This window comes from Pinus tabuliformis, chromosome 9, assembly GCF_031772625.1.
Source record: "Pinus tabuliformis cultivar Carrire ecotype Pingquan chromosome 9, CPIR1, whole genome shotgun sequence".
In the NCBI taxonomy this organism is placed as follows: domain Eukaryota; kingdom Viridiplantae; phylum Streptophyta; class Pinopsida; order Pinales; family Pinaceae; genus Pinus; species Pinus tabuliformis.
The window spans coordinates 709,206,054-709,224,765 of NC_142307.1; positions in this window are offsets into that span (position 1 = coordinate 709,206,054).

An 18,712-nucleotide genomic window follows, 5' to 3' on the forward strand; every position below is an offset into this window, starting at 1 on the left:
TGCATTTTGAAAAGGGGTCTTCACCCTTTGGTCTTCATTGGCCTCTTTGCTTCTTTGCAAAATCTGCAACTGCTCATTAGGTCTTCTATATGGATTTGGATTTGGAGGAGCAAAGGTGTTAGGAACCCTTCCTTTCTCAGAGTGTTGCTCAACCTTTAATTTGGAAACTTCACAGGCTAATGACTCTATCATCTTGGCCATTTTATCAATCTTGCGATCTGAAGATGATGAAGGCTCGCCCCTCTGTCTTCTTCTATCAACATTACCTTTGACATTTTCTGCAACCATGATGTTTGATTCTACTTCCAGGGCTGCATCTTGCATATCAGCCAAAGAAGCACATCGCCTCTCCCTCAACAGTAAACAGAAGTCAGAATCAAAGGCGCTGGCATAGGTGAGTCTAGCAGAGGTAGTGGTGGGTTTCACTTCAGCTGGTATCTTGCTGTACATGCGGTTAAATCTCTTATTGAAATCAGACAACAGCTCGCCATTTTCCCTTTATAAGTTCCCAAACTCAGTGTGGTAGTAAAGGAGATCCTTCTTATCCCCCCAATGCTTTAGGAATGCATCATCTAAGGCCTCAATATCTACTATAGATGTTGGGGTCAGTTCCCTGAACCATATTCTAGCCTCTCCGTCTAGGATTTGGACAAAGACTTTCATCCATACATCATCTTCACTAATGTCCAGGTTATCAGCGTAGCTATAGAATGACTCAAGATGTTCTTCAGCTGAAATACCTTCAGTCCCAGTGAACTTAGGCATATACTTCTGATACTCTCCAGTAGGCATAACATTCAAAGGAGTGGGTAGTATTAGTGGTCCATACCTAGCAGCTATGATTCTCTCCATTTTGGTAGGTGCTTGTGAACTTGCCATAACTGTGGTGGCTAAAAGAGTACTGGCAGTCTGAATGATGGAGGGCTGAGGAGTGATTGATAGGACTGAAGGAGTATGATGGATAGGTGGTGAGGTTTCCTTTAAGCATACAAAAAAAGGAAAACCTAAAGAATAAGGAGCTTTATGAATCTCTAAGAGTTTTTCTTCACTGCTAGTATTAGAAGCTATACTCTCAATATGTATTTGTTTTATTACAGGCCTTTCTTGAAGAGATATAACAGATTGTTTAGGTTTACCTAAACCTGATGCTCCTTTCTGCAATAACTTTCTTTCTTTGATAATCTTTTCAGGGTCAGGTTTTGGGTCAGCTTGTGACTTTTGAGGATTTCTCTGAGTATGACTCACAAACTGAGTCAGAACTATGAAGTGGAGTTGCCAGATAGATGATTACAACCAAAAAAGTGGCCAGACTTTGTTTATCATCAAAGCTGGATCTATGTCGTTTCCTAGGGAAGCTAAGCTTTAGTTTCCTCTCCCCAGCAACGATTCCAATTATGTTATCACTCCAAGAGTCTCTCCTAGGTTGTAGCTCGAAGATGCCTGGTAACATATAATCTTCAATATTGTTCTTTGAACTATTGGAATAAATGATGGTTTGGATCAAGCCATATAACCATTTCAACTATGTTTTAACTCAAAACATGCATGAACACCCTCAGCTTACAAGGCTTTAGACCACTAATGCTCAATAGTTTGTAGATTCAATGAAAGGATGGAGAATACTGACTGTACCAGCAGATTGCATACATAAACATAAATGAATGGCTAGCTACAGGCAACAAAAGAGAATACTGACTGTACGGGAAGATGCACATATGACCACCTATGAATGGCTAGCTACAAGCAGTAAAGAAGCTTGCAAATCTAATTCATCAAAGCAGAGATAAGATGACAGTTATCTGGCCTTAGACACAAAAAAAAACATGAACAAACTGTTCATGTGCAAGCTTAGAACATAAGAGAAAATGGAATATTGAACATATAACAACAAAAGAAGCTTATATTACTAATGAATGAAGATGAGAAGCTTGAGTAGCAAAGTCTCATTAGTATCCAGAAGTTGAACCCGTATTACATCTTACTAACAACTATTTATAACCTGTTTACAATGCTCCTAAGCTCTAAGATGCTCAGAGTCTTAATCTGTCTGATATGTCCCTTAATTGTTTGATCTGCTCTATGGGCAAGCATGGCTCAGGGGTTTTCACCTTCTAACAGAGGAATAACCACCTTCAGATATTTTGGACAGTTTGCTGCACTGTCTGGGAGCTCTCTTATGTTAGAGATGCTCCATGACCATTTTGTTTGTTGGGATGGGTTGCACTGTCTGCTCCATGATCGATTTTGTTGTTGTGGCTGTGTTGCGCTGTAGATGCCCATTATATTTCTGTTTCGAGCTAGCTGCGTGTGATGTGGCTCCATGATCACTTTTCGGCCTCTACTTTCCCTGCAAACTGTCTCCCAAATTATGCTATGTGGTGGAAAGGGTCCTTCGGCTTCTGTTTCCCTCTAAAGGCTAAGAGTGGCTGTTTCTTCTGTTAAACACAAAAAAACACAGAAATACTGTAAAAATCCAGCCAAGTTGTTCCTTTCGGACTTCAAAAGTCCTTAAATGTGGCTTATTATCCTATCGGGTCCGCCCTTTGGGTCGCTGTCGCCTATTGCAGGTGGCCTGGTCCCTTTATATTTTCCCTGTGTTCAGAAATACGTAAAACACTGAAAAACATGAAAATTGGCTTTTCTCGGATCTCAAATTCTATATATTTCACTTCCTGGACCCTTTCGGGTCCAGGCTTTATTGCATCGGCGCTGCCCAATGCTCCCTTTGTATTTTCGTTTAAACAACGAAAATACACAAAAACATTAAGAATTGGGCTTTATGTGGACTTGAAATATGATACAATATTGTTTATAACCCTGTCGGGTCCAGTTATCGGGTCGCTGTCACATATATGTAAAGGCCCCTTCTAACAGAGGAATAACCACCTTCAGATATTTTGGACAGTTTGCTGCACTGTCTGGGAGCTCTCTTATGTTAGAGATGCTCCATGACCATTTTGTTTGTTGGGATGGGTTGCACTGTCTGCTCCATGATCGATTTTGTTGTTGTGGCTGTGTTGCGCTGTAGATGCCCATTATATTTCTGTTTCGAGCTAGCTGCGTGTGATGTGGCTCCATGATCACTTTTCGGCCTCTACTTTCCCTGCAAACTGTCTCCCAAATTATGCTATGTGGTGGAAAGGGTCCTTCGGCTTCTGTTTCCCTCTAAAGGCTAAGAGTGGCTGTTTCTTCTGTTAAACACAAAAAAACACAGAAATACTGTAAAAATCCAGCCAAGTTGTTCCTTTCGGACTTCAAAAGTCCTTAAATGTGGCTTATTATCCTATCGGGTCCGCCCTTTGGGTCGCTGTCGCCTATTGCAGGTGGCCTGGTCCCTTTATATTTTCCCTGTGTTCAGAAATACGTAAAACACTGAAAAACATGAAAATTGGCTTTTCTCGGATCTCAAATTCTATATATTTCACTTCCTGGACCCTTTCGGGTCCAGGCTTTATTGCATCGGCGCTGCCCAATGCTCCCTTTGTATTTTCGTTTAAACAACGAAAATACACAAAAACATTAAGAATTGGGCTTTATGTGGACTTGAAATATGATACAATATTGTTTATAACCCTGTCGGGTCCAGTTATCGGGTCGCTGTCACATATATGTAAAGGCCCCGCCCCTTGGTTAGCGTCGATGCGATATTGCGATGCGATCTTATCGCAATCGCATATTGCTCCTGCCCCAGGCCATTTGTAAGCACACCATGCTATCTTCGATAGCGATCGCCGATCGCAATCACCGTTTCCCTTGGGCCCGTGCCAATTTCCGACGATTTCCTGTGCCGATGCGACCCACTGATCAGATCTAGACTGTTGATCGGCCAGATCTGACGGCTACTGTGCTTTGACTGCTTTAAGCCTGCACTTTTTGTTTTTCACGATTTTCAAGCGTTTTTTGCCTCTTGCTAGCGTATTTCCGCCCTTCCAAGGGCTCTCCTCTTGCACTGTTTTTGACCTTGGGGTGATTTTGATCAAATGCTGAGGATTTCAAGAGAATTTAAATCATCCCTTGGGATGATTTTAAGCAAATTTGGAAATTTTTAAGAGCATATATGGATCCAATTTTGGGCCTTTTGCTAGCGAGGCTAACAAAAACCGTCCAAAAATCCTCTAGGAAATTTTCCAGGAATAATTTCTCCACCCGCTCCCTTTGGGATTTGCTAAGAATCACTATCTCCACGCTCTGGCTACTGGGTGTTGAGAAATTTAAGGGGGGAACAAGTGTATGTGATTTCTCTTATTTTGATAACTGCTTGTGATGTTTTTTTCACTTGACTAGATTAATTTTTTTTTCCTTTATTATTATTATCAGTGTTATATATCATCAAACAACTACTAAACCATAAAGAACAATGAGACAATAGGACACGAGATATAGGCGATCAACCAGGGTCAAAATCTCTCCGGTTGAGAGGAAAATCCATGATAATCCTTCTCTTCTTATAGAACTTCAATTGTTGAATTCCAAGACCTATGACCCTTGACCAAGACCCTCCAAGACCAAGTCATCCGTCCTTCTTGATGAGATTTCCTTACACAACTTCCAACAACAAAATTCGACCTTCCAATAACTTCTCCAGCAACTTCGACCTTCCAATATCTTCTACAACAACTTCGACCCCAACAACAATTTTTGCACTTCGACCTAGCGGCTTCAACAACTTTGACCTAGCAACTTCAGGAACTTCGTCCTAGCAGTTTCGCAACTTCAGGAACTTCGTCCTAGCAGTTTCGCAACTTCCGGAACTTCGTCCTAGCAGTTTCGCAACTTCGATCTAGAGGCATCTTCATAGCTTTGACCTTGCTTCACAACTTCGATGCAACTTCATAGATTTGACCTTGCAGCTTCAAAACTTCGATGCAGCTTCAGAATTTTGTCTAACCTAGAAATTATAGAAACCCTAATGTGAGAGAGTGAGAGAGAGAGAGAGACAGAGAGAGAGAGGCCCAAAAACTTTGATCTTGATATTCTTCTTCCTCTTCGTCCTTTTCTAGCTTCTACCTTGAGGAGATCGAACTTGCTTGAGTGAGTGAGAAAATGAGGTCGAATTCCTTCTTATTTATAGGCTTGTGAGAGGTACAAATTGCTTTCTTAAGGCTGACTTGTCCCTTCTTGTAGGCTGACTTGATCTTTGTGCCATGACAAGGGCTTGGAGGGTATTTTGACTCTATGGTAGCTCAATAATTTTTTCTTTACATTATGTATCATTCCCAAACAGGTCTTCAATACATGACAATGACTCAATTGACTTTCTGACAAACCTAGAAGCACTCTCCTTGTTTGCAGGGCTACCAAAGGCAGATTTGTGGATGTCATATATATTAGCGCATCCAGATATATATGCAGGGCTACCAAAGGCAGAGTTGGTAGCCTTATATTAGCCCATCATGACATCTCCTTGTTTGCATCAACATCCTACATATATATTGACAAATCTCCAAAAAGATATACAACATCAAGGGTCTCTTTCTTTTTTAACCTTTATCAGGATCTTCATATATTTCACATGGAGATATCATAGTCAAGTCTTATAGTCCTTGGATGTTGATGTCCATCTCCATAGTTTCATTTTTCATGATCTCTTCCTTTCTTTATTCACACATTTCCTCCCAGGAACTTCCAATCATAGTTCCTTGAACTTTGTCAACCACCTCATATTTCATATGTGGACATATTATGTCGATTTTATCTATTCCATGTGTGAACCATGCCTTCATGCATCCTTTCATAGGATGATATCCTTTCTTTTGATCATGCTCTTGAGGTAGATCACTCATTCATGATATTTGCAACCGTGTGACATGACTCTATTTTATCAAGTACAAGCACACATACTTCATCTCTTTCTTTTGGTCATTTAGACTTCCTTTAGTAGCTTCCTTGATTGAAATAACTTCAATCTATTGACCCGCTTCACTTATTTTGAGATCATACCATCATCCCATGAATCCCATACAAGTTGGAATTCTCGGTGAGACACTTGCTTCTTCCAGTAGGTGAACCTTCCAATCAATATTCCAACCAGGGATCTTGATCATCCTCATCCTACAAATTCTCCTTTTGAATGATTTATGATGAGATCTATACTAGATGAATTTCTTTTTCCCATAAGCACTACTTAAGCTTCTAATGAGGTTACCAAGAGCTGCATCCTTCTATAGGTGACAACCATAGACTTCTATTTCAGCGATCTTTCATGCTTCTTTACGATGATTCCAAGAGCTCTTTCTTTCTATCATATGCTTCTATGATGCCTCTCCTGAATTGATGCATCATATCATGCTTCTAATGATTCCAACGATGATAGTTATGCTTTACAACATAAAAGTTGAAACATAAACATGAAAAGAACTAGGTGAGGAAGACTATCTCAATCATAGTAGAGATCTTTTTCTTCATCCTTATTGTCTTTCTTCTTTTCAACTTCCACTTCCTCAACGATATGGGTTTCTTCCCTTCCTCTTTTGTTGTTGTCCTTCCTTAGCTTTGGACAATTTCTCTTATGGTGCCCATATTCATGACAACCATAGAATTGAACCTTCGAAATGTTCTTATTTTTATGAGGACCAAGCTTCCCTAACTTCCATTTTCTTCTAGGCATGGCAAAAAATTCTTGATCTTGGTCACTTGATCCAACATCGTTTTTTGCCTTCAACTTGGTTTCTTCAATTTTGCACAATGACCATAGTTAATTAAATGGAGTAGCTTCCTTCTTCCCATAGATGCTTGATGTGAGGTTGCCCCATTCCTCTGGTAGTGCGTCGAGAAATATGGTAGCCATTTCCTTGTCAGACATTATTTCTCCCAACTCTTCGATTTGATCTCTTATTTCTGACATTCTCGTAAAGTATGAGGCTATTCCTTCTTATTTTGATATCTTCATCTTGTAGAGTTTGAGCTTCTTCTTTCAACGGTTCAATAATTAAAACTTTAACATGACCAACGAATTCATTTTCTATGAGGATAAAATCTATCCTCTTCTTCCATGCAAGAAAGTTTGACGAACCAACCACTTTGTTTCTCTCCTTGCAATATGAAGTCATCTTTATAGATAAATATCAATATAAATATACTTGTCTAGTGAAGATACACCTAGATGATGAAATCTTTAGCTTGATGCCTTCTTGATTTTGATGATGTTGTAGATAATAGAAGGTGTATTTCTTCAAAAGTTGTCCTTGGCTCAAAGGGAGATCACATTGATTTCTTGATGATGATGACAACGCTTTTTATTGCTTTTCTTCTTGCTAGTTAAACTTGTTTTGCAACCTCAAGTCTCAGCCCTTCTTCATAATTTCGGTTTGATGTAGCAGTTTTTCAATTTCAACCTTTTCTGTGATAACCCTAGTTCACACGTGTGGCTAGATGGAAAATTTTTCCTCCTTTCTACTTTGCTTGACTTGACTTGACTTATTTTTCTTGTTATTTTTTGGCTTGCAAAGGAGACCTTTGTTGGCACAGAACTTGATCCTTGATGGTGGCTATAATTCGATACTTGATGCTACAGAAGGATGTCTTAATACTTCGTTCGTGTGGATAATATAGCCCAGAAATAAAGACCCAAAAGTGCTTCGCTCTTCTTTCCTTGTGATAATGATTGTAGGATGTGAGAGATTCCCAAGAACGCTTCAAGTGTGGAACCCTTCTTTGGATGAGATAGGGTTTTGAGGTCTTCTTTGATGCTCTTAATTATTCCTTTTCATTATGATGAGAGGGTTAGACCTTCTTGATGATTGATGCTCTTGATGTTTCGAAGATGATCTCTTTATACTTCGGCCCTCGAGTATCCTTCTTCATGTTTCCCTTCCTTGATGTAGTCACCTTAGCTTTGATACCATGTTGAGAAATATAGGGGGGCAACAAGTGTAAGTGATTTCTCTTACTGCTTGTGATGTATTTTTACTCTACTAGTTTAAATTATTCTTTCATTTATTATTATTATTGTTCTCTATCATCAAACAACTACCAAATCATAAAGAACAATGAGATAATAGGACACAAGATATAGGCAATCATCCAAGGCTAAAACCTCTCCAAATGAGAGAAAAATCTGTCACAATTCTTCTCTTCTTATAGAAATTCAATTGATGAATTCCAAGACCTATGACCCTTGACCAAGAACCTCCAAGACCAAGTTATACTTCCTTCTTGATGAGCTTTCCTTACACAACTTCTAGCAACAAACTTCGACCTTCCAACAACTTCTCTAGCAACTTCGACCCCAACAACAATTTTTACAACTTCGACCTAGCAACTTCAACAACTTCGACTTAGTAGCTTCAATAACTTCGACCTAGCAGCCTCACAACTTCGATCTAGAGGCATATTCACAACTTCGACCTTGTAGCTTCATAACTTTGATGCATCTTCACAACTTCTATGCAACTTCACAGCTTCAACCTTGCAGCTTCACAGCTTCAACCTTGCAGCTTCACAACTTCGATGCAACTTCAGAATTTAGTCTACCCCAGAAATTTTAGAAACCCTAATGAGAGAGAGAGAGAGCCCAAAAACTTTGATCTTGAACTTCTTATTTTTCTTCATCCTTTTGCATATTCTGTCTTGAGGAGATCGAACTTACTTGAGTGAGTGTGCAAATGAGGTCGAATTCCTTCTTATTTATAGGCTTGTGAGGGGTACACATTTCTATCTTGAGGTTGACTTCTCCCTTTATGTAGGTCGACTTGATCTTTGTGCCACGACGAGGTCTTGGAGGGTCTTTTGACTCTATTTTGACTCAATAATTTTCTCTTTACAATATGTGACATGCCCAAATGGGTCTTCAATACATGACAATGACTCATTTGACTTTATGACAAACCTAGAAGCACTCAATGGGTGCTTGACCTAAAAATGAATTTCCCTTGAGCATGAAACCCATGCCTCAAGAATACAAATAATAAATTTAATTTTCTCTTTTCGTTGAATACATAAAATCACGATTACATATGCCATTATGAAGAGTGAACCTAGTTACATATTTCAACATTGGGGACTCAAGAGGCAATTTCTTCCGCATCTAGAAGTGATTTCCTCCTTGACTCCTTGCTAACCGAAAGTTGTCTTCCCCCCCTTGCTGCTACTGGACTCTTTCTCTGTTAACGATGGTGCTGAAGTTTGTGATCCGTCCTCTGGGCTGTCTCTTTTTTCTTTTTCTTATTCGAATCATCCCCCACTACCAACACAACCCATACTCAATAAATGCTCATCTTGTTTGCTTTTCATGATCTCCTAAGGAAAGTATCGTTCTCGTACTTCTAATTTAGTCCCATAAATTAGAGGAACACCAGGTCATTAAATCCCAACAACCAACCTTCAATGGTTGTCACATAATTCAGATTTTTGTTGATTTTTAATGTACCTTGGACAAGTGCTTCCCATGGGTTAGTCTCTACTTAGGGAAAAGTGTCCAAAATAATTCTTTTCCTAAGTGTGAATTTATAAAGTGAAAGTGACTTTATAAGTGGTAAAGGCAATTTTAAATTATAAAGTGAAAAGTGACTTTAGACATAAAGTACAAAGTGGGTACTTTATTTAATGGGTGAGTTAAAAATAGAAAGTGAGAATTAAATGCACATTTATTCTTATCCCTTGATCTAAATGAATCTGAGCCATTAGTTCTTAGGGTTGCGCAAAATCCATTTAGGGAAACAAAAGGGGGAAAAGAAAAGAGAGGCTGCATTCATTCTTCATGCGCAGATTGGAGAAAGGAGGCTAAGAGTTGGAGAAAAGTTATGAAGGAGAAATTTGTTGCAGTAGGCTGAAGGAACGATTTTTGGGACAATTTGGGCATGGAAATCAAGGTTTAGAAGACAACATAAGGTACAGTACGAACAACATTGAATGATGTGAACTGCGCGCCATTCGAGAGATGTTTTTGAAAAAAAGAATATTTTCATAAAAAATCCACACAGTCCATACAATGGTACAGAAATTTGTACAGTTCGTACAATCGTATCTGTATAGTACATATTTTCAGCTTCAAGTGGGCATGAAAATCGAGGCAAAGTGACATGATTTTGAAGGAGTTTTGGGCTGAAGAGATAAGTTGTATTTTGCTATTTTGTTTTGTTTGCAAATGTATTTTTCCTGAACTTGAAAGATTAATAATTTTGAAGAACTCTCTAACAGGTTTTCCTTGGAGAAGAGTGAAGGGGTTTTGCCTAGGTCTAAGTTGACCAAAAATTTGTGTGTATTTTTATGTGTGTTGTTGGTCTGATTATGTCCATATTTATTTTCAGCATTTGTTGACAGTCCCATGTGTCTTAATCTGAAAATTTCATTTCCGTAATTCTATATGTTGAATGCGTGTTTATGGGAACGAGCATTTAACTGAATGGGAGTGATAAGGTGAAATTAAAACTGGGTTGGGATTGTTGGAAACTTTTTTTAGTCATCAAATTTCAACATGGTATCAGAGGTACAAGCTGAAAACTGCAGTTTGAACAACATACAATAGTTTGGGACAACGAACAGTGGTTTGGACAACAAACTAAATTTTTGGACAACAAACTAATATTTTGGGGCAACAAGGTGAAATTCCACGCAGATTGGACTTTTGGGAGAACAAGGTGTGCTGGAAAGTTCATTTATCCATTTTCTTGGTTTTGTAAATTTTGGACAACAGTCATGGCCATGTTCCTAAGGATAGAGGACATACTAGATGAGATATCGAACTATACCGTTTGGAAGGACATAAGTCAGACAATGTTTGAGGAGGAAGCAGTTTGGGACATAGTGCGGCAAGTGGTTGTACCTCCTACTGCTGCAGATGGAATTGCTAAATTCACAAAAAATAATGCAAAGGAAAAAAGGATTTTGATGGACAGTCTGAAGGATCATGTGGTTCCTCAGGTGAGAGGAAACACATATGCATATCAGATGTGGACATCTCTAACCACTCTCTATCAGAGTACCAATGAGAGCAGGAAGATGGTACTCAAAGAACAATTGAAGAACATCAGGATGACAAAAGGTGAAAGTGTAGTTCATTATCTTGGCAGGGTCAAACATGTATGTGATGATTTGACTGCTATTGGTGAGACAGTTGCACCCACAAAGTTAGTCATGATAGCTGTAGTGGGACTTCCTAAGTGTTGGGAGGACTTTGGAGATGCTATTAGCTCTGGGGAGAATCTTCCCAATTGGGACAGATTATGGGATGATTGTGTGCAACATGAGATATAAGAGACTGGTAGAGGTGGGGTGAATATAGAAGATGAGAAGGATGTAGCCTTCACAGCTAGGGGGTAGAACAAAGGGAAGGCCAAGAAAGGGGCCTCATCAGATGGGGCTAAGGGAAAGGATAAGAAGAAGAAGAAAGATACAAATATGCCCAAAGTCAAATGTTGGGCATGTCAGAAGATGGGACACTATGTTGCTACGTGTCCTGAGAGGGAGAAAAAGGGGAAGAAGGGTACTGCAAGTTTAACAGAGGTGGAGCAGTTTGATTCACAGTTTGACCAGGACTTTGCATTTATTACTTCTACATCTAGTAGGAGTACATCATCCGATGTGTGGTACACAGACAACGGGGTTTTCCGCCATATGACAGGTGCACGAGCGTTCTTTTCAAAGCTTGCAGAGAGGGCACTTGATATTGAGATTGTACTAGGAGATGACTGCACTGTGAGAGCTGTTGGTGTGGGGACTATGACCTTTGAGAGGGAGTCTTTGCCTCCTTTGAAGGTCATGGATGTTTTGTATGTTCCGGGGATGAAGAAGAACTTGATTTCAATATGCTATGGAGGAGAAGGGGTTTGACATCACTTTCTCAGGAGGGCAGGTATTGATGCCTCCCAGGGGAGCTTCCATCACTTCGGGCAAAGTGATTAGAGTCAGCTATGGGAAACTATACAGGTTTAATTTTTAGTCGGAAGGAGCATTGGTGAATAGCACATCTAGTAGCACTCACACTAGTACCACCAACAATATAGATTTGTGTGAGTTATGGCACCAGAGGATGGCACATATGCATCATGGAGCTTTGAGAGTATTGAGGGAGATCACTACTGGAGTTCCTGATTTTAGTGTCAAGCATTATGAGGTCTACAGAGGGTGTGCTTTGGGAAATTACACCAAGTTACCATTCCCAGTGAGCGACAACAGATCTACAGGTATACTAGACTTGATTCATACTGATGTTAGTGGTTTCATACTGATGTTAGTGGCCGTATGTCTTTTGTGTCTTTGGGGAGTTATGAGTATTATGCTATATTGATTGATGACTACTCTAGGAGTACTTGGATATATTTCCTGAAGACCAAGGGTGAGGTCTTCAGTCGCTTTAAAGAGTTCAAATCTTGTGAAAAAGTAGACATGTAGGAAGATTCTGGTCTTGAGGTTAGACAATCTTGATGAGTACACTGATGGTGGGTTTTCTGACTTCTGTGCACAGGAGGGCATTAGGAGAGAGTTCACGGTTCCTTACAACCCCCAACGAAATGGGGTGTCTGAAAGGAAGAACAAAGCTATTGTTGGGGCTACTAGAGCGATGATTCATGATCAGGGGTTGCCTTTATTTTTGTGGGCTGAGGCCTGCGATATTGCTGTTTATCTTTAGAACAAGAGTCCTCACAGAGTATTGAGGAATATGCATCTGGAGGAGGCTTTCAATGGAGAGAAGCCTCATGTGGCACATCTTTGTAACTTTGGATGTCTCACATATTCTTATATCCCCAAGGAGCAGAGGACGAAGCTAGAACCCATGGCAGAGAAGGGTATCTTTATGGGTTACAACGATACTTCGAAGACTTATCAGATCTTCATTCCTTCTAAACAGGAGAGTGGTGATTAGGAGGGATGTGAAGTTCGAGGAGGAGAGGGCCTATCAGAGATCACGAGAGTATGATTTGAGAGAGTCACAAAATTCTCCTCAGCAGGGAGGTTAGGTATAGGGAGCAGGACCTCAGGGTTCCGGATCTACTGATATAGGTGTTACTTCAGTGTCAGTGACATTTGGGGCACCAGTGGCGAGTTCACCGAGCACTTCTTTAGGGATTCCACTGGTACAGAGTTCACATGGAACTTCAGCTGACACAGACACATGTGCCAATACAGGTTCTTCAAGGACAGGTGCTGGTACATGCACACCAGGGTCAACTGGCAGACCTTTAGGTTCACCAGACTGGGGGGCAGAGGATGAGGTTCCCTACGGGGAAGCTTCTTTAGGGAAGAGGAGGCCCAATTGGTTTCAAGACACCTTGAATGAAGCAGAGTCCGTTTTTCCTCCAAAGAGGCTAAACAGGGAGAGAGTGCCACTTGAGCGGTTTTGTAGTTATGTAGCCAAGGCTACCAACATTGTTTTCTCTGAGCCTACTAGCTATAAGGAGGCTGCCAGCAAGGAGGTATGGAGAGAGGCTATGGTGGAGGAGTATGTCTCTATCATTAAGAACAATGTCTGGGAAGTGATGCCTAGGCATGAGGGTAAGTCAGTTGTGACTTCCAGGTGGCTCTACAAGATCAAGCATGTGCGGATGGCAACATTGAGAAGTTCAACGCGAGGTTTGTGGTTAGAGGGTTCTCAGAGATAGAGGAAGTTGATTATGATGAGACCTTTGCTCCCGTAGTTCAATACACTTCTATCCGGTCCCTTATTTGTATTGCTGCATAAATGGGTTGGCAGATCCATCGGATGGATGTGAAGACCACATTTTTGAACAGAGTTATAGAGGAGGAGGTGTATGTTGAGCAGCCACAGGGCTTTGAGGTACTTGGGCGGGAGACCCATGTATGTCGGTTGAGGCGAGTACTCTACAGACTTGAGTTCTGAGAGCTTGGTATTCGAGGGTTGATACTTACTTGCAGGAGATGAGTTTCATGAAGAGTGATGCAGATCCGAACCTATACTACATTTTTTTAGGGGATGATCCACTCATTCTTGTGTTGTATGTTGATGACTTGTTCATTACTGGGGCAAAGAGATCGATTAGTGGTTTCAAGGAGGATATTTCTATGGAGTTCGAGATGAAGGACATTCAGATGATGCATTACTTTTTGGGGCTTGAGGTGTGGCAGTAGGAGGGGCATATCTTTCTAGGGCAGGGGAAGTATGCTGCGGATGTGTTGCGCAGATTTCACACGGCAGACTGTAGACCCATGTCTACACCTATGATGACCAACTGGAAGAAGCTTCATGCTTCAGATTCTAGTTTGGTGGATCCCACATTGTATAGGAGTCTTATTGGGTCCTTGATATATCTTGTCAACACTAGGCCAGATATATGCTTTGCAATGAGCACACTTAGCCAGTTCATGGTTGAGCCCGGGAAGGTGCACTGGGCAGCTGCAAAGCACATTCTTCGCTACGTGCATGGGATTGTTGATTATGGCCTGGACTATAAGTGGGGAGATGGAGTGAGTTTGGTAGGTTACACAGATTCAGATTGGGCAGGTTGTGCTTATGACATGAAAAACACTTCAGGGTGTTGCTTCAAATTGGGTTCGGCAGTTGTGTCGTGGCTCAGTTGAAAGAAAAAGTTAGTTTCTTTGAGCTCTTCTGAGGCTGAGTATATGGTTTCTAGCCAGGCTAGTTGTGAGGCCATTTGGCTTCACAAGTTGTTGTATGGCCTATTTTATCAGGAGTTGAGACCGACGGTTATTCTCTGTGATAAACAGAGTTTCATTGAACTCACGGAGAATCTAGTGTTTCATGACCGGTCAAAACACATTAACATCAACTATCATTTCATCAGGGACTATGTTCAGAAGGGGGCAGTGAAGCTGGAGTATATATCAACAGATGAGCAGGTGGCCGATGTTCTCACGAAGTCCTTGCCAAGAGGCAAATATGTCCATTTCAGGGACAAAATGGGTGTGGTGAGAAACACTTTCCTCGGTAAGAGGGAGTGTTGATTATTAATGTACCTTGGAGAAGTGGTTTCCCATGGGTTAGTCTCTACCTAGGGAAAAGTGTCCAAAATAATTCTTTTCCTAAGTGTAACTTTATAAAGTGAAAGTGACTTTATAAGTGGTAAAGTCAATGTTAAATTATAAAGTGAAAAGTCATTTTAAACATAAAGTACAATGTGGGTACTTTATTTAATGGGTGAGTTAAAAAATAGAAAGTGAGAATTAAATGCATATTTATTCTCATCCCTTGATCTAAATGAATCTGGGCCATTAGATCTTAGGGTTTCCCAAAAGTCATTTAGGGAAACAAAAAGGGGAAAAGAAAAGGGAGACTGCATTCATTCTTCATGAGCAGATTGGAGAAAGGAGGCTGAGAGCTAGAGAAACATTCTGAAGGAGAAATTTGTTGTAGCAAGATGAAGAAGTGATTTATGGGCAAAGTTGGGCATGGAAATCAAGGTTTAGAAGACAACATAAGGTACAATACGAACAACATTGAATGCTGTGAGCTGCATGCCATTCGAGAGAAGTTTTTGAAAAAAGATCCATGCAGTCCGTACAGTGGTACAAAAATCTTTACAGTCCGTACAATCGTATCTGTACAATACATATTTTCAGCTTCAAGTGGGCACTATTTTTAAGGAGTTTTGGGCTGAAGAGATAGGTTGTATTTTGCTGTTTTATTTTGTCTGCAAATGTATTTTTCCTGAACTTGAAAGATAAATAAATTTGAAGAGCTCCCTAACAGGTTTTCTCCGAAGAAGATTGGAAGGGTTTTCCTTGGGTCTAAGTTGACAAAAAATCTTTGTGTATTTTTATGTGTGTTGCTGGTCTGGTTATGTCCATATTTATTTTCAGCATATGTTGACAATCCCATGTGTTTTAATCTGAAAATTTAATTTCCAGAATTCTATATGTTGAATGTATATTTATGGGAAAGGGCATTTAACTGAATGAGAGTGATAAAGTGAAATTAAAACTGGGTTAGGATTGTTGGAAAAATTTTTTTAGTCATCAAATTTCAACAATTTTTCCTACAACAAGTAAACCTGAGCATCCAAGTAATTATCCGCAGCCTCTGGAATCTATGTCCCATAAGTCAACCCATATTTATTTTTATAAAAGTATTTATATTGCAAACATGAGGTTAATCAATTGGGCTGTTACAATTTTGTAGTATGAATCTTTCACTTGTAAGAAGTGTGTGGAACAACAATTTTGATAGTGGATTTGAGATTAGGATGTGTTTTATGACTATGTAAAAAGACAAGGGTTAGCTCCCAAACTATGATAAAGTAAACTATTCTTTGTGTTTGATTATTAGGAACTCTCATAACCAATTAAAGGGAAATGTTCTAGTTTTTCTCTAATTGAGGATAATAGGGTATACAATTATGTTGGTATGATTGAATCATTTATTTAAATTTGTTGGAGTAAGTCCCTTTTAGTTAGTTTACAAAAGTTGATAAAAATTTAAGGCTTTATCACCTACATAAGCTTTCAATACAACCTCTAATTGAAAAGACTTAGCCTAGTTGATGATTAATGGATCGCTACATTAACTGTTTTGTAAAAGGAACAATTACTAGCACCAACAATTAGATTGATTACTTTTTAATGGGATTTTTTTCACTGGGAATCGTACACGAGGGCTTCATTGGGGGAGAAATACCATATCACGTGCATTCATATTAAGGGATATATATTGAGGAAAAAATGACATAATATATCATAGGATATATAGGGTAAAGGGTTTTTATATTTCTAGGTATAAACAATGGAGCTAAAAGTTAATGAAAAAATATAAAGGGGTAAAAAAAATGTTAATGAAAAAATGGATACCTACCATATCTAGTGAAATTAGGGGTCTTATAAATTGGGAAGGTATATTGGGTTCATATTGGAAGGGGGTTAAATAATATGATTTTTAGAGGTACTTTTCAATATGTAGTCAAATTAGGGGTATTGTTTAGTATGCCATGAAGACACATGATACGACAGAGGTTCATTGAGTGAAGCCCTTGTGGAATCCTAGAAGGGCAATTCTTTCTGCAAAAAAATCCACTTCATGGGACAATATCATCATGGTTGATACCTCTAAAGTAAGCACTATTGCATCCATGTAAAAGCAAGGGATTGCGTCCCTCTAAAACTTTCCCAACTCCAACTTCCTAGATTCAATAATCAAACTTGTATATTTCCCAACCCATCATGCTTCCTTTTATATGACGCTCAAGCACAATGGGTTGAAATCGCAAGATTGGTTGGTGTGTGCCTAAAATCGATATTATCTAGTTGTCAAGGTTCCTTTTTTGAGCAAACACATGATGCAACAATGAGTTCATTGTTTTCTCCATTGGTGGGAAATTTGTTGATGGAATAATTTGAACAAAATGCCCTAAAATTTTCATGTAAAGATCAACTAGTGAATTATATATGTTGATGACACACCTTCAAGTTTTTGGCTGTTAAAAACTTGAACAACACTTTTGTACATAAGGTTTACTAAAGGAAAACACATATAGATCGATACTTGTATGTGTACTCACATCACTATCCTAGCCAAATGATGGGATCTTTAAACGCTTTCATGACTATGTTAAAAGGATTTATGATATTTCAAATTTTGAACAAGAGCATCAACTGAAATGTTAAAAAAAAATGATTACATTGATTCCTAAAATGAGGAGGCCTTTAGAAAAGTTGATGACTATAAAAAAACTATATGGAATAGAGATGACAATTTAAAGGAAATATTTTTTCCTTACATATGAAGAAATATTTCCTCCTTATATATAAAGGCGTAAATGACTTAATTCTTAAAAAAAAAAATATCATGACACCATTTTTTCCACCCAAGAATTTGTGCAAACCAAGTTTAGTGAAATACCATGTAGATATTAACTAAAGAAGATAAGTATACAATATCTATTGCGTTTGCAAATAAACATATGCAAGAGAAATTGGTAGGACCTTTAAAAGAAAATAAAAAAACATTAAAATGACATTACTAATAACAAAATTAAAATTTTGAATATTTGTGTAACACTTTTATAGAACTGAAAATCCCATGAAGATTAAGGATACAAAAATTGCAGCAAATATTGTTAATAATGGAAAATCTAAAATATATATATGAAGTCATTGAAATTGAGAAAAATAATAATAACCTAAAATTGAAATTGAGAAAAATAACAATAGCCTAAAATGGAATTAAAGATGAAAAATAATATCTTGTTATTAATGCAATGTTCCAAATTCTAATATCACTGTGACTGGTTTCTCATCGTTAAGTTGAATTGTATTTTTGTCGTAGCCCATTCTCGAATTTATATTATGCATGTTATCTCTTATTTCTTGTGGTATATTACGTGCTTGTTTCTAAGGTTTTAGCAAGATTTTAATCTCTTGTATGGTATATTACGAGCTTGTTTCTAAGGTTTTAGGAAGATTTTAATCTCTTATAAGTTCATAAGCTTGCTCTCTTCCTTGATACCATAACACAATGCTAATCTCATCTTACCATAATGAATAAGAGGTGTTTAATTGGTTTTATGTCTTTGATAAAATATTATTGCAAAATTGGGTATATCTCTTGGGTGAATGGTCAGCGTATATCTTGAGAATTATCCAATGATGATAGTATATCTACCTCTTATGGTCGTGAAGAAAAGCCACATGTATATGGCTCCAAACATTATTTAATTCCTTTAAGAAGAACCTTTTAGTTTTATATATAATTTTGAGTGTGAATATTGATCGTACTCTCTCATAACCAGAGATGGACTAGGCCTTCTGCGTGATTTAAGAAAATTCGAGGTTATGCTGAAGAAATTGACAGAGAGACAATAATTCC